We start from the raw sequence: 15502 nt of genomic DNA on the forward strand, positions 1-15502 counted from the left end.
ATTGCAGGCCTTTAAAAAGGTTTTTAAGGTCATTAAGAGATGTGAACCTCATCCACTTCTGTTCTCTTCTGGTTTGCTGTATTGATATTTGGAATGTGTCTGAAGTTTAAGGCAGGACAGGGGGGAATGGCTTCCGACTGCCAGAGGACAGGGATAGATGGGATTTTGGGAAGGAATTGTTCCCTGTGAGGGTGGGGAGGCCCTGGAACAGGTTTTCCAGAGAAGCTTTGACTGCTCCATCCCTGGAAGTGTCCAAGGCCAGGCTGGATGGAGCTTGGAGCAACCTGGGACAGTGGAAGGTGTCCCTGCCCGTGGCAGGGATGAGGTGAGATGGGCTTTAAGGTCCCTTCCAACCCAAACCTTTTCATGATTCTGTTTTTGTAACCATACAGAGCCTGCAGTAACATGGAATGTGCACTGGAATATCAGAAGAGTTTGGATTGAAAGGGACCTTTAAAGGTCTCCAACCCCCCTGCCATGGACAGGGACACCTTCCACTGTCCCAGGTTGCTCCAAGCCCTGTCCAACGTGGCCTTGGACACTTCAGGGGATGGAGCATCTACCACCTCTCTGGGCAACCTGTGCCAGGGCCTCACCATTCTCACAGCCAGGAATTCCTTCCCAATATCCCATCTATCCCTGACTTCTGGCACTGGGAAGTGAGTCCAGGCTGCCCAGGAGCAGGTGGCTAACCCTGAGTGCGTGTGGCACGTGGCACCACTCGTCCTTAGCGCTGGGTGCACCCTCCTGATCTCTGTTTTTGTTGTATCCCCCGCTAATCCTTCCTCCCGATGCCTCCCCTCATCTCTCCAAGCCTTTTCCTCCATTGGCTGGCACCCCTTAATCCTATTACAGAGATTTCTATTCTCCAAGTTTGGCTGAACCACCCTCCAAGCCCTGCCCAGAGCTTCACCTGTGTTGCTGACGAAGTCGCCGGCCCTTCCGCCGCTCCGGTTCTTTTGGGAATGATGCATTGGAATGCTACTCCTGAACTAAAGCCTAAATCCCCCGTCTCTTCTTTCACCCTTGCTCAGCACAGCCACTCACAGGGTTTGTCCTGAGAGACATCTGCATCTCTGAGGAGATCAGGGAAGGCTTGGATTCAGTCATTTTGAGGCTGGTTTAGTGTTTCTGAGATGGGAAAGAATTGAGGATAAACAGCGATCGGGATCACTGGTCTCAAAACCCATCCTGGCCTATTAGTACTTTTAGGGTTAGACCCAGTTTTTTGGATTATCCCAATTCCCTTTGCACCAGCTTTCCCCAAGGATTGGAGGGGGCCTGATTTCAGCACAGTCACATCATGGAGGGGAAAATGGGATGAGTTCTCATTTGAAATGCAACCTTCAAATCTCACCTTTTGCTGCCGGATATGGGATGAATGATGAGACAGAAAGCCAGGAGACCTGGGCCCACATCTGGTTTAACCCCAAATTTGGGCACATCACACACTGGGCTCACCCTCATATTCACTGTCTGAGCAATTTGGGATATTTTATTTACATTTCAAATAACTCACAGGCACCTGTGTGGGCACAAATCTCATCTAGGTGAGGCTGGTTTGGAGACATGAAGTTTAGCTCCTCATCATCAGCCACTTCTCTTTCATACACTTGCTAATGAATAATTCTCAGACCCCCAATGTTTCATTTAAAAAAAAAAAAATCTCTGTTTGGAGACAATAGCATTTAAGTGTCATGACCCTTGCAAATTCCCTCCCCAAAAGCCACTGATTCCTCCCAGCTCTGTGTGCAACAGAAATTAAACATCAACTGCTTGAATTTCCCTGTTTCAGCCAACAATTGATTTCCATAAATAAACCCAAAAATATTCACCAAATTTTCCTCCCACATTGCCTAATTTTCTGCTGACATTGCTTACTTTTTCAGATTAGTGATACTGAAAATTAATCACATAATCCAAACAAGACTGATTTCAGCTGCTCTTGCTATAGGTTTACCTTCTGGTCTCTCACTAGGACCTGAATTATAACAAGTTTGTGTGGTTTAAAAGTTTAATTTGAGGCTTCTTTGGCCTCACAGTGGTGTTTTCTCATTACCTGAATCCTTCTTTGTGTAAATAAACTCACCAGTGTTTGAGAACTGCTTCCAGAATTTCTTCATAAAGCACCAGCATGAGCATTTTCCAGGACAGCATAAACCAGAGCAAATTTGGGTGAACATTCCTGATGCCATTACAGCCAATCCCACCCTGGCTAAGGCAATGCTATTCCCAGGCATCCTAATCCACCCAAAACCAGCTCTCTCCCACTGCTGGAAAATCAAAGGAAGGGTGGAAGCCCTCTCCTTCAAGTGTGACCATCACCTGCAAAGCTCCTCTAGGTGCCTCCAGGAGCCAGGAACCTTCCATGTGATGTGAGCTGTCCTTCCATGCAGAGCCAGGCAGCTTAAAAATAGGGCTGAATATATTAAATGGTCAAATCAGGTTATAAATATTAAACTGTCTCTGCTGCCTGCTGGCACATTGAGCTCAGCTGAGCCAGCCCAGCGTGGCAGGGGGGGCTTCATTTGCAGGTCTGTGCTCTACGGGGCCACAGCTCAGCTGTGGGATGGCAGGATCCCAGCAGAACTCCGAGGTAATCACAGCCCTCCCAGAGCTGACTCCTGAATTTCTGCTCCTGTTTGTGGCATTCATCAGGATTCAGAAGAAAGGAGAGAGCAGGAGCACTCCATCCACTAATGAGCTTCCTCCCTCTCTAATTTCCTCGCTGCTTTATTCTCCTGTCCCACCAGAATCCAGGAAAGCCACATCTAAGAGCATTTGAACTGTAAAAAAAATGCCTTTTGCCATTAAACATGACTCCATTAGCAGGACAGAAGATGAATACCTGGAGAGAAAAAACCCAAATGCATCTCCCCATCCAGAGCAACCTGGGATAGTGGAAGTTGTCCCTACACATAGCAGAGGGTTGGAATGAGATGATATTCAAGGTCCCTTCCAACCCAAACCATTCTGATTCTAGATTGTGACCCAGTACTGACAGTGGAACAAACTCCTTCATGTCAATACAGATTTTACAGAATTTAAAGGCACATTGTGTATTTTACAGCACAGCACATATTTTACAGAATTTAAATGCACATTGCAAATGCCTTCCAGACGTGCCACAAGTGGCCATGCATGGATCCTGATCATGGATCACAGAGCAGGGCCAGAGCATTCTGCAAGATCAAACCTCAGGAACACTGTGCTTCTGCTCAGAAAAGAAATCAAAGTATGATTGAGTTAATTCTAAATCAGCTTGTGTCACCAGCAGCTCTTTGCCTAGATACAGGAAGAAGAACAAGTTAAGAGTCTCTTCTGCTTCAGGAACCGGCACTGGTGATTGAATTCTGACAGCCAAACTCAGCATATGGCCACAGAGCATGGAAGAGGAAGAAAGAGAAGATTTTTGATTTCATGGAATCATAGAATCACAGAATGGTTTGGGTGTGAAGGGACCTTAAATCTCATCTCATTCCAACCCCTGCCATGGGCAGGGACACCTTCCACTGTGCCAGGTTGCTCCAAGCCCTGTCCAGCCTGGCCTTGGACACTTCCAGGGATCCAGGGGCAGCCACAGCTTCTCTGGAAAACCTGTGTCAGGGCCTCACCACCCTCATCATAAAAAATTTCTTCCTACACTCTAGTCTGAATCTCCCCTTTTTTAGTTTAGTTTTACATAATGACCCCCATTTTAGCCAACACTTTTTTTTCCTCCCAGCTCCATCCTCTTCCCACTGGCAGAAGTACCACAAGGCACAGGATATGGCTGTGGGAAGAAGAAGCCATGGCTGCCCCATCCCTGGAAGTGTCCAAATCCAGGTTAGACAGGGCTCAGAGCAAACTGGGATAGTGGAAATTCTCTCTGCCCAGGGCACAAGGTGGAACAACGGCTGCCCCATCCCTGGAAGTGTCCAAATCCAGGGCTCAGAGCAAACTGGGATAGAGGAAATTCTCCATGCCCAGGGCACAAGGTGGAACAAGATAATCTTGGCATCCCTTTCCAAGCCATATCAAAATATGGTTTTGTCAAAAATGGGGAAATGCTCCCCTGCAACTTGATTTTTCTCCTCTGGTTAACTGAGCCAAGATGACATTGAAGTGGGAAGTGGAATAAATACACACAAGAAGTCTTTTCACCAAGTTATTTAATTCATCAGAAGGGACACTTAACCATACAGCAGCTCCTTATTTACAACTAACTGCTCTTTATGCATCGTGTAAACATCAGATGCAATTTCTAATAAATTACAATCCAGGGAGCAGCAAATCAACAGTATCACTGAGTTGTTTAAACGAATTCATTACAAAATATATTGCCTTTTTCCCTGTGACTTCATTCAGACTGCACTTGAAAGCATTATTCTCCTGAATTTTCTGTTCAGGATATACATGTGCAAAAATATCTCCAAGCAAGAAGAGATTGTATTTTAAACTTCATTGCCCTTGACCTCAGGTCCTTTTGAGTCTGTTATGTTCCAGCCTCTCTGGCAACACCATCACTGGTGACATCTAACAACAAACAGCCCCAACAGCAGGTCCCAGCTAATTCAAATTGAATTCAAATTGAGATCACAGATTCAGCCATGTAAGAGTCTGAAAAAGAAATCCCTAAAATTTCTATAACCTCTGGGCTTCTCTTTACCAGAAAGGATGTTCTACACAAAGTAATAGGAAAATGTAATATTGTTTGCCAGTTTAATTGGATGTGCTCCTGTTATGAAAGAGATTGGCTCTTGCTGACCGTGTATAAAACCCAGGATGAGAGCAGATCCTGGTTGTTCAAAGTGACAAAAAAGCCAGCAGTGATTTGAGGTGATGTGACAGCCATGGGGACATTTTCTTGGCCTCTATTCCAAGTGCAGGAGGGGGCTTTGGACTGATTCTTTGGGGTGGACATCACTTGGTGGAGGACAACCCCACCGTGCCTGTTTAAAATTAGGTCCAAGGCAGCCCCCACAGCATTCCTGATTTCTGAGGTTAGTGGTGATGGTGCCCTGCATCCCACTGCCCCTGGCCATGCAAAAATCCACTGTGGAAGCAACATGGATTTCAGGGATGCGATGGAGAGCAGGATAAGAGGCTATGCACGACTGTTCTCACTCATGCCTCACAGACCTGACCACTATTTTATTATGAAACCAAGAGCTGGAAGAGCAGAAAAGGGAACCTGGGCAGAGATGACAAAGCAGCAGGAGGTTCATCTGCGGCAGAAAAGCCTTGTCCCAGCATTCCCACAAAGCTCTTGTAGGCTACGACTTTCCGGGTGGAGTGGTTCGAGTAGCTGCTGTCTGCCTCGCTTTCTCTGCCTTTACTTACGGAAAGCCACGAGAAATATTTCATCGTCTTTGTTGAGACAGTTTCCTTGCACTTAGAGAGGCAGAACAAGTGCATTTATGCTCTCACTCCAGGACTTGCTGATGGCCGTGAGAGGCAGCTGGGGACCAGGACTGGGCTTGTTACAGCTTCAGAAATTCAGCGCCGGAGTGCCTTTGCTCTGGGTGAGAACGAGGAGAGCTCTGTGCTGCCTGACCTCAGCTCCCCTCCCGAGCTGCCACGGGAACAGGAGAAGGCTTCCTGCCATGGGAAGGTGGTCTCCAGTTAATTCCCAGGATCACAGAATCATAGACTGTCCTGAGTTGGAAGGGGCCCACCAAGATCATCCAGGACACCCCAACAATGCCACCCTGTGCATCCCTGAGAGCATTGTCCAAACACTCCTGGAGCTCTGGCAGCCTTGGGGCTGTGCCCATTCCCTGGGGAGCTGCTCCAATGCTCAGCCACCCTCTGAGGAAAGAGTCTTTCCCTGATATCCATCCTAAACCTTCCCTGACACAGCTCCAACTGTTCCTGGGCCCTGTCCCTGGTCACAGGGAGCAGAAACTGGAGCTGTCCCTCAGGAGGAGCTGCAGTCCCCAGTGAGGTCTGACCTCAGTCCCCTCTTCTCCAGGCTAAACAAACCAAATAACCTCAGCTGCTCCTCATAAGGCTTCCCCTCCAGGTCCTTCACCATCTCTGGAGCCTATTTTGGGTGCTCTCTGACAGGTTTAGGTCATTCTTACTTTGCAGTGCCCAAAACTGCTCACAGTGTTCAAGGTGAGGCCACCCCAGTGCAGAGCAGAGTGGGACAATCCCCTTCCTCTCCCTGCTGGTGATGCTGGGCCTGGGACATCCTGAGGGACATCCCTGTCCTGATGTCCCCAGGACAGGGATGTCCCCTCTGGCTGCCAGGGCACTGCTGCCCCAGATCCAACCTGCCGTGAATCATGGAATGGTTTGGGTGGGAATGGGGCTTTAAACCTCATCCTGTTCCAACCCCCTGCCATGTGCAGGGACACCTTCCACTATCCCAGGTTGCTCCAAGCCCTGTTCAACCTGGCCTTGGACACTTCAAGGGATTGATAAATTACAGGAATAAATAAACCAGTTCCTGATTCTCTTTCCTTGGCCATGAGGCCTTGTCTTTGGGGTGGAAGAACTGTCACCCCGGGGTGCACGTGCAGTCTCAGCCTTCGCTTGGTGCCCCCAAATTGCTGCTGGTTCAGAGACACCTTGGAGCAGATTTTGGCACTGGGCAACAACATTCCTGAAGTTTGAAGGGATGAATCCCACCTCACCAGACCTGGGTGTTGTGTAAGCCTTGTTCTTTCACTCTGTCAAAAAGCTGAAGCACATTTTGCTATTTTTTAATAAATTAGGCCCTGAAGAATTGTCTAAGAAGGGTTTTCTGTACTCTCTGGTGGGATGCTGTCAGCAGCAAGCCTTGCCTATCCTCCATGGACCTGGTGTCAAACCCAGTCCAGTAGAATCCTTTTTGGCTTCTACAACCATAAAATGCCTTCCCTAACTTCCAAAGGGAGAAAATCCCTGCCCTTTGGTGCATCTCTGCAGTCAGCCGTCCCAAGACGGAAGATGTTTCCTTGGCTATAATTATTTCCTTGGCCATGGTAGACTGGTGCTCTGCTTATGTCTCTGTGAGTATTGGCGTGTCTCCTGAATTTTGGAAAAGGTGCCATTGTTTTTTCTGCCAGTCCCAACAAATGAAGGTCACAGCTGAAGGGCTCAGCCCGAGATACCCCATAAATGGACAATGGTTTATCCCTTTTTGGGAAAGGACATTTTCTCCACAGAGCTGGAATTTGCAGTTTGGGTGGCGACAGGAAGAATGCACCTCGGGGATTTGGGCTCTAATGGGGAAAGTCTTTACAAATAAAAGCAGATTCTAATTGTGCCTGAAGCACCACCTATAAACACCTAATTCAGCTGAAGAAAATGCTGAGAGCAGGCATGGGGATAGAACCAGCTGCATCTTCTGCACATGGAGATGTGAGAACTTCTGGAAATGGATAAGATTGGGCAATCTGAGTCCATTTTTGGAAACCAAACCCATTAACCTCTGTCTTGGCACAGAGTGGCATTGTTGGGGTGTCTGTGCAGGGCCAGGAGCTGAGAATCAATGATTCTCATGGGTCCCTTCCCACTCAGGATATTCCACGATTCTGTGATTCTCTAATAATTACTATGAATTCCTGTGTTTCATTAATGAACTGGGTATGATGAGCTCAGGAGAGGACCAGATGAGGCTCAGACCACAGCGGAGGGCTCAGACCGTGAGGATGGAGCTCAGTTCTTGGTGGACTCCCTGGGCCACCCTCATCCAGGTGCTTCTCCTCACACCTTAATTCTGCATATGCAAAATAGAGCTAATTCCCTGTAATTTACTCAGCGTGTGAGCTTTAATTAACATTTTTAGGAGAAACCCTGGGCAGACCTGGGCTGGGGAAGTGGTTGTTGCCTTATCAGAGCAGGCATCATTCCAGGCCTGGGCCAGCAGCAGGAGCTGGCTGGGATCCAACCTCCCTCTGCTCCGCACGCCCCGGGTTTGTTAACATCCCAATCAATACCACCACGACACAAAATCCAGCTTCAACTTTCCAGCTGCAGCGCGGGCCGTGGGGTGGGTTTTTTTTGTTGTTTTCCTTCCCAGCTCACACCCTAAATCCTATTTTTCCAGCTCCTTTGAGCCCTGCTGGGAGATATTAAGGTGTTATTATCGTTCCCCGTTGCTGCGGGGAAACGGGGGGAATGCTAACGAGGGAGACGCGTCCTGTCCTCTCCATCAGTTCACCTCTCCCACCGCTGTGAGCTTTTAAAAATAACAAATTGCGGGTTATCCTTTCTTTCTTTGGGAGGGTGACCTTTAGAGTTTGCATTGCACTTCGCGGAGGGATAAAGAGAAATTTGTTTTCCAGGAGAAAAAGGAGAGGAAAGCTGCGATTCTCACAGGCGTTAGGAATTGGACCTTAAGGAGAGGGGGAGAAAGAGTATTTTGAGGAGCTTGATAAATTTAAGAGCTGCTGGAATGTGGATTTGTCAGGAGCAGGTCGGTTCTGGCTGGCATGGGAACCAGAGGGATGAGGGATGGGGTCTAAGCAAATATGAGCCTATTAATAATCAATAACTGCTCACAGGGCAGAGATGATTCAGGCCAGGTTGGTGTCTAATTGCCATTATTGTTATTCTGGTTTAAACCCCGTTCCTCTCCGCTGCTGCCACCAGTGATCTGAGGCGCTGTATTTTTAATTTGTTCCCAGGCACGGCACAATCCATCACATGCCTGGATCCAAATGCCAGCGCCGGAGCAGCAGCAGAGAAACATTTTTGTTATTTAAGTTACTGTATGCTAAGTTTATGTTGATTGCTCTGAGTATCATCTCCCAAAGTTAACTAGCGTTAAAGTGTTGATAATGTCCCACTTTCGCAATCAGATTTGCATAGTGCACAACGGAGTTTAGCAGGAGAAAAAAATTAGCTTAAGTGCTGTTTTTCATCAGCCCTGTCAGTCTCACACTGTTTGCTTCATCTGGGTGCACGGGGCGTTTGGTGACAAATGGTTATGACATTTTCCATCTCAGCATTACGTCATTACAGAATCGCTGCCGTCCTCTGGCTCGAGGCTGCGTCCTGGCCTGGCAGGGAGGAAGAGGGGAAGGGGTGAAAATGGGGGCAGAAAGGCAAGAATTGTCTTTGGGATTTTTGAAGTATTTTATTATTTACGATTTTCATTCTCTCTGAAAAAAAAAAAAAAATTAAAAAATAAAATTTCAACCTCTCTCCCTTCCCCCCCTGCTTTAGGCAGCATCCAGGAATATTCCCGTGGGCAAAAGGAAAAGCATCCTGTTCCCGTTGAAGCCAGCGGCAAATCCCTGGATGTGCAGGACGTGGATGCAAACAGGGGTGACCTCTCTTTGTTCGGGGTGCAGATCCAGGACCACTCTTCCCAGAAGCCTTCCCTCCCTCCCCGCATCCTGGCTGACATCCCCCCACCTTCCCATTCAGCCCCGGATAAACGATGGAGAATCAGGCTGGAGATCGTCCCTGCGACGCTATTTTATAAAATATAATTCAAACATTTCCTCGGTGTTAACAGCTCTGAAATAAAATCCCCAGAACGCAGGAATATGTGATATCCATAGCAATTTTGGTTTGGTTTTGTGTTAAACTTCCCCCCCGCCCCCATCCCTTACTTTTTATCTTGGTTTAGTACCTGAATTAAGGAGCAATTTATTCAATTTATTCCTACACTGGATCAGGCAGAAGTTTTCACCTGCATTTTGCAGGCTGTTAGGTGTCAATTCCTCATTTTGGGGCTCTGGTTTCTGTTTCACCCCCTTGCTTTAGGGGTAAATACAGTGCTGTTAAAGCCCAGCATTATCCTGGGATGTGTTTTTAGCGTGAGCCCCCCCTCCATACATTAAGTAATTCATCCTTATTGCCATTAGGAATTCAGATGTTATTTTACAGAGGGGGAAGGGAGGATGGATGTGCAGAGCAGAGCACAGCTTATATTTTACAGATATTCCTTTTTGCTGTGCGATTTGCCGATTTACTCTTGGAAACCTGCTGGAGGAAGGTTTGAAGGATGCTTTATGGGGGAAAAATAGGGATTTTTGATGTAATTCAGGCTTCTCCCTGCTCCCGTGCAGCTCTCGCTGGCTGGGTGCGCAGAGCCGAATAGGGAACGGCCTCCTTTGCATTAATAATAGTCCAATAAAACCAGACAATATTCCTGCTTAAACACACTGAGTTATGTAGATCCTAATTCTAGCACATCAGCAAGGAAAGAAAAGCAGATATTTCGTCCTCGCCACAACAAATTCCGTGATACAAATGCGAGCCGACATATGGTAAAAATTGCCTGCAGCCCTGCTGATTTACAGAACTGTTTTCACTCACAGATAATTCATTAAAAATCATTTCATACTGGCTGTATATACATAAAAAATATTTACTTGTGTAAATATCAGTCAGGAAGGTATTGCTTTTTTTTTCCTTTTTTTTTTTTTATCCTTTCCCTTCTTTTCTATATTATTGACAGCTGATAGGGAGAGGAAAAAAAAAAAAAAAACCAAAACAGAGATGTATGATGGACATGGGGGAAAGCAAAGGTATTCCTGGCATCCATCCGTTCATCCTGGATATAGGTCAGGCCTGGGGATGGGCTGGGACAGCTTTAAATCCGCTACCTGAGCCATCTGCTCCTCCATGCCAGTGGAATCTGCGTTGGGGAAACACACACTAGGCAGACGTGGATATTGTGGGATACGGCACAAAAGGGACTTTTACCTGATTCGGGGCTCTCTGCTGACCTGTGGAACAATAGGGGAATGCACACCCTGGGAGATGTCGCCGGAAAAACGGGAGCAATGGGATTCCAAGGCCGCTGCTGCTGTGGCAGAGCAGCCTGGAAAATAAAGAGCAAATCCCAGCAAGGCAAGGGGATTTTTGGGGGTTTAATTGGTTTTTCAAATTGTCCTAAAATGATGGAGGCACCAAACACAAGGGGGACAAATGGCACAATGGGGTTTGGGGCTCCTGAAGATGAACATTCCAGGTATAACCGAGACAAGTCTTGAAACGTCCCTCCCAGCCCCACGTTTTTCCCTCTAAAATGTGTTACACTACTCAAAATGCTGAACAAGGCTCCAGCCCGACACTGCACCTTCCTTCTTTTCCCTGTGCTTGCTCCAGTAGATTTGCCTAAATACAATGCAAGTTTTAAACCTGAAGCTTGGCGACCTTTCGTTGATTTTTTTTCCCCCCCTTCAAGGAAAATTCAGAAATAAATCATGGAGTACAAGAAATTTGGGGTATTTTGTTTGCTGGTTTTTGTTTGGTTTTTTTTTAATCTCTACAGCCAGTAAGTGAAACAACATTATTTAAAGTATGGAAGGGAATAAGTACTTGGAAGAGGGATCTGGTCCATCAGCTTTCAGCCTCCATAAAACCCAGTAGTAAACAAAGCAATAATATTTGGGGGCTTGGAGAGGGCAGCTCTAGGGAGAGCTGGGATGTTGATTAAGATGGAATGGCTACGTGGGGAAAGGGGGGGATGCTGGAATCGCATCCCACGGCTGCACCCAGCACGGCGGCAAGGGGAGAAAGTTTGGGCCCGTTTCCTCTGGAATTTGGTGCCATGTCTCACTCCGTGGAGCTGCTGCATCAATGGGAAGTTTTCCTATCAAGCTGAACCCGAAAGGGAGGGTAAAATCAACTCTCACTTCCCCATCGGAGCGTCTACAGTGCAAAAGCCTCTCCCGCTCTATTTATACGCTGGATAAATCAGTCTCCAGACTGTTACCATAGATAACAGAGTTTTTCTCCTGCTGTTGTCTCTAACAGCTTCTTTTTTCCCCCACTATATTTTGCACGGTTCCTACCTATCACCTCGGTGAGTAATTCCCCTGCTTTAAATCAAATTTCTTGGGGGAGAGACGGGGAGATTTTCAGGCAGAGGGAGATTTTTCATCCCCCTCTCGCCGAATTGCGCTCCCAGTTCTCTGAGTAACCCTGAGAAATCCTGCAGAAAGGGGAGCTATAGGTGACTGCATCTGATCCTGATACATATTTAACCTTCTCACAGTCTCCAGGAATTAACTATTTAGGAGGTGAGCAGCCGGCGCAGGCGTTGCACCAGGATAACACGGCCAGGCTGGTTCGCAGCGATGCCGAAGCTTCCCACAAAAATCCCTAATTCTCACCAAGGAGCTTCTGCAGGAGACATTGCCACGGGCTGGGATCTTTATTTGAAATAAATAACTCAATGCGGCAGGTCCCTGTTTCGGGGAGCAGTGGATGCAGAGTTTCCCCTCCCAGGGATGGGGTGTTAATGGGATTTGTTGCTCCTGGCTGGGGAGCGAGGGGGGTTAATCCCTTTCTCCATGTATATCCCTGCTAAGCTGGTTTAGGTCATGTTTAGAGCTAAGTTTTGTGGTGCAGGCTCTGTCCACTCGTCCATCCCGCAGTGCCAGGCACAGGGATGAATCCAGCTGCCATCTTTGCTCCCCTCGCACCTCCCAGTGCTTAACAAATCAAGTGAGCCGCAGAAAGAAATTAAATGAAAGGCTTGAATTCCATCAAAGTGGTGAAAAAGCCTCTAAATTTAGAAACCCTGAGTCGTCACTCGGGGAAAGCTCCCAGCGAGGCCCAGAGCCCTTTGTTTGCTGCAAGGGGATTTATCCTGGAGTGGGTAGGGAAGGAAAGGGACTTTTTCCCTCCACCTGCAGGGACCCATCCTCCCGGCATCACCTCTGCCATCATCCCCAGCAGACGTGAAGCTGCTTGTGGGGAGGTGGCTTTGGGGGTTTGGCATCATTTTCTAAAGCCTTCGAGGAGGCTGCAAAGCGTTAAATAGCCTCACCTGACCTCCTCCAGCAAAGCCAGGCTCTGCATCCTTATTTAGGGACATACATCACCTCCACAGCTTTCCCTCTGGCGCTGGGGGTGGAGCAGAGAAGTGAAATGTCGTGAGAGAAGGGAAAAAAAAAAAAAATTAGAAGTAGCTCTAAATCCATGTGAATTTGCCTTGAAACCCCTTTCCCAGCCCAGCCTCGCCGAGCGCATCCCGGCGATCCCGGCCGAGGGCCGGACACATATGCCGTGCCATATGGAGCGGCGCGATCCCAGTCAATCGGATCTTTGGGAGTTTTATCGTTTAATTTCTTAATGTGCTAATAGTGCACAGGGAGGGGATGGATCACCGGTTAAGTCTGAGGATTTATGTTTTTAAGGGAGGGTAATGTATTTCCGAGCGGGCTTTAAATATCCTCGGCCAACGTGACGGGCGGCGGGCAGGAGGGTGAGCTGGAAAAGGCCCTGGAAGAGCCCTTTGAGCTTTAATCCAGCACAGGTTTATAATGTGACATCCAGCTCCGTGTGAGCTGAAATTCAGGCGGAAAATCCCCGTGTCCGTTTGACAAAGCCATTTTGCCCAGCCCTGAGGGCTGCAAGCCGTGTTCTGGGTCTGTGTCCCCCTGGTGCTCCCATAATTTCCATCCATGGGTCCATTCCATTTGAAGCCATGGAGGATGGGTGGCAAAACCTTCCCAAGGCTCCTGATCCTCCGTTTCCCCTCTTAGAGAGAGAATTGCGTTTCCTTCCTTCAAATTGCCATTGGGATCAGGGCTTATGCAGACTTCAGCTCCTCAAAAGGAAAGGTCTTACAGAGAGATAAAAAAATAAATGTTCATAAAAAAACACGCAGAAGTAATTTCAGGAGAGTATTGAAATTGCAACCATTCACCTCCAACCTGCCACGAAACTCATCTATTTATTTTTAAATAAACCACCTCAGCTCTCCATAAATCTCCGGGGCAGGGAACCAAGGAGGGGATGAATTAGGCAGCACCGTGACCCCGTCCCGGTCCCCGCTGGGCAGCTGCCTGCGGGGCAGGGACGGATGCTCGCGTGGCCCCGTGGCTCCAGCTGCGGTTGGAAGCGTGGCGGTCTCAGAGGGATGCTCTGGCTGTTGGCTTCTGTCAGCCAGACCTTAAAATCTGCGCCTTTCGGGGCCTTATTTGAATTGCAAACGGCTCAAGGGAGGTGTACTGTGGAGTTGCTCTCTCAGGGTAAATAGGGTTTGGGGTTGTTTTTTTCTTTAAGCTAATAATATTGTGTCATGCTTTGAGGGGTGTGGTGGTATAAAGGGCAGGCAGAAAGATTTCTGTGGCTGAGCTGGTGGCTCTCCCCAACCATTTTTGACAGCTAATTTCTAGCATTTCCTTGAAAACTCCTCTGATCTGATGCGTTAAGTGAAATGTCATTAAGGCAATGGGAACACAATGGGTAGGACTGTGAGACAGCACTAAAGGGAAAGGGCAGAGGCTCCCAGAGGCTCCCAGCCACATGTTTTGGACCCCCAATGTGCCCAAGGTTCTTGTGCTTACTCAGAGCTGGACGCTCCTGCCCCTCTCTGAGCACACAGACTCACACTCGGGGTACCAACCACCTATTCCATGCGGGTTTTTCTCAGCAACTTCTAGGCCTCGACTGGGGAGGGAAAAAAGAGAAGAGAAAAGAAGGGATGTGTTCCTGTTCATGCAGTGGGAAGGGATGGAAGGAAGAGACGTGCGCTGCGACTCGGTGCGGCGCTGGAATGATCTCAGGAGCTGCGGCTTGTGCAGAGAGATCCCAGGAGCGGGCACATGCCCTTGACACCAAATCACCCGGCAAGTAATAAAGGATTTCCTGCCTTCAGAGCCTGCTTGAGCCGGGGTTTTAGCCCGGGTTAGGCTGTGCAGCACCCTGACAAGGTTACAGGGTCGAACAGGGTGCTCGGCCGGGACTGGTCATGCTGAGAATGTGTAGATATCCCTGGATATAGACGTGTAGATAACCACGGCGTGCACTCCTCGCCACAAACAAAAAGCGCGCTCTTCTCCTTGAAATTCACCTTGAACACGGTGAGATGGGGTGGGTTCGTTGGTTGGTTTGGGGTTTATTATTATTATTATTATTATTATTATTATTATTATTACTATTATCTCCCCCCCGCTTCCTTTTCCCTGACTACTGTCAGCAGAGAGGCTGCAAAAAAAGCTGAGGAGCCACTGCAGGCTGCGCAGCGCTGGGAGCTGTCAGCCCCACGCCACTGCAGTGATGTCAGCCGCAGCCACAGCCACTGCCACCCCCAGCCCCTGCACACACGCGAGTCGCAAGAAGAAGAATTCATAATTACAGTAGCGTAGCCATGAAACCAGCAGTGCTGGGGGTGAGGGAGGGGGGGAGAGAAAGCGAAGCCTCGGCCAAAACTGGTACTTTCTTTTTTTTCTTTTTTTAATGCCTTTTTTTTTTTTCTCTCCCCCTGCAAAGCTGCACCCAGCTCTGCAGCATCCTTTCTCCGCAGCGGGGTTTGGGGGGGCCAGGGCAGGGGGTTCCCCCCCGCAGCCCCCCCAAAGCGGGTGGAGGGTGCGGGGGGCTGCGGGGGGAGCTGGGCAGGGCTGGAGGCTCTTTCCCCGCGGGTCGCTCCTTGTTTTAAAAGGCAGCATTTCTGCGGACAACACCCGGAGCATCTCTGCGGGAGCGGGGCTGGGGGCGAGGGCTGCAGCCGCCTTGTTTGCGGCGCACGGAGTCAGCAGCTGGGATTTTTTTTTTTTTTTTTTTTTTTTTTTTTTTTTTTTTTTTAGGTTTTTTTAAAAAAAAAAAAAAAATTTTTTTCCCC

Source organism: Pyrgilauda ruficollis, unplaced genomic scaffold (genome assembly GCF_017590135.1).
Source record: "Pyrgilauda ruficollis isolate IOZ18807 unplaced genomic scaffold, ASM1759013v1 scaffold54, whole genome shotgun sequence".
In the NCBI taxonomy this organism is placed as follows: domain Eukaryota; kingdom Metazoa; phylum Chordata; class Aves; order Passeriformes; family Passeridae; genus Pyrgilauda; species Pyrgilauda ruficollis.